This window comes from Calliphora vicina, chromosome 4 (assembly GCF_958450345.1).
Source record: "Calliphora vicina chromosome 4, idCalVici1.1, whole genome shotgun sequence".
Lineage (NCBI taxonomy): Eukaryota > Metazoa > Arthropoda > Insecta > Diptera > Calliphoridae > Calliphora > Calliphora vicina.
In genome coordinates, this window is record NC_088783.1 from 93,486,378 (window position 1) to 93,487,699 (window position 1,322).

Sequence of the window (1,322 nt, forward strand, 5' to 3'; positions counted from 1 at the left end):
TTATATATTGTAGCGGTACTTTTTTAGAATTTTCTGTAATAATGGACATAAAAATATGAAATTAATCGTATATGTTCTAACCCTGCAGCCACACGATCAAGTTTTTCTTGATAGTCTATTACATATACTGGTTGTCAAAATTAACAAAAATTGAAAGCTGTGACGTAGGCTGCACGCAACTTGAAAGCAATTTAATATTTCAAGATGTCGTTGTCAAGAAAACAACTCAAAATGTTTGCTTCAATGAAAGTATTGGAAGAAATAAATAATTTGGTGGAAGAGGAAAATAAACGGAAGGTAGTGCGAAGATATTGGATGAAGCCATTATTAGTAACAAGGTAAGTTAACTGTTAGAAAAATTAATCTATAATTTATATGTATACCTATACATACTACTTTTTATATTATAAGGATGGAGCACGACTTGGAGGCTCATTTGCTCAATGATCTGGTATGGGAAGACGACGATAGCGACTTCAGAAACTTTACCCGCATTAATTTACTTAAGTTTGAAGAGCTACTAAAAATGGTAAAGTAATTATTGAAACGAGCTGTAATAACATTTATTAAATATTTTTGTCATCAACTAGGTGCACAATCGCATAAAGAAAAGTGACACGGTAATGCGAGTAGCTATTGCACCACGAGTTAAATTGTGTATCACGTTACGATATATAGCTACAGGAGACTCATAGAAATCGTTGGAGTTCTTGTCCAGGGTTTCTAGAAACACAATAGGCGTCTTTGTGCCTGAAGTTCTAGAAGCCATATATGAAAGTCTTCAAGATAAGCATTTAAAAGTGAGTTACATGCGTTTTAATTAAAAACATGGGAACAAGTGTGATATAAAATTTAAAAGTAAGAATAAATCATAAAATAGAAAACGCATAGTTTTCGAGTTATGGACCTATGAAGATTTCATCAGGGTTGTGAACAATTTCTAACCAAAAACCTTCGTGCCTCTATGAAACCTAAAAAACAATTTTAACATTCTCGAGATCTTTCATTCGGGCATAAAAATTAGTATTCTATTAAATGACTTTCTGTTTCTTATTTTTGATTTGTATTTGAAAAACAAAGCACAATAGCGTGCATATTAGCGTGCGTATACTAGATTTAAGTCAAAACTTCATTTATTTGGTTTCTTAAATTTTATTTGTACACAAATTTCATTAAAAACTATGATAAAAAAGGAAAACAAAAATGAGATCTTTCAATTTGTCGTAAGAACAAGACAATAACATAAAAAAAATTAAAATAAAACAAGTAAGAGTACTATATTCGGCCGTGCCGAATCTTAAATACCCTCCACCTAAATATGA

General features: G+C 31.0%; 1 long non-coding RNA gene across 1 annotated transcript; it reads left to right on the forward strand.

Annotated features, from left to right (window-relative positions):
* Window positions 1–201: 201 nt before the first annotated feature.
* Window positions 202–816, forward strand: LOC135959131 (uncharacterized). The gene is made up of 3 exons (XR_010576504.1): window positions 202–338; window positions 412–529; window positions 591–816. It is a non-coding gene; the product is annotated as an uncharacterized LOC135959131 (long non-coding RNA).
* Window positions 817–1,322: the final 506 nt, after the last annotated feature.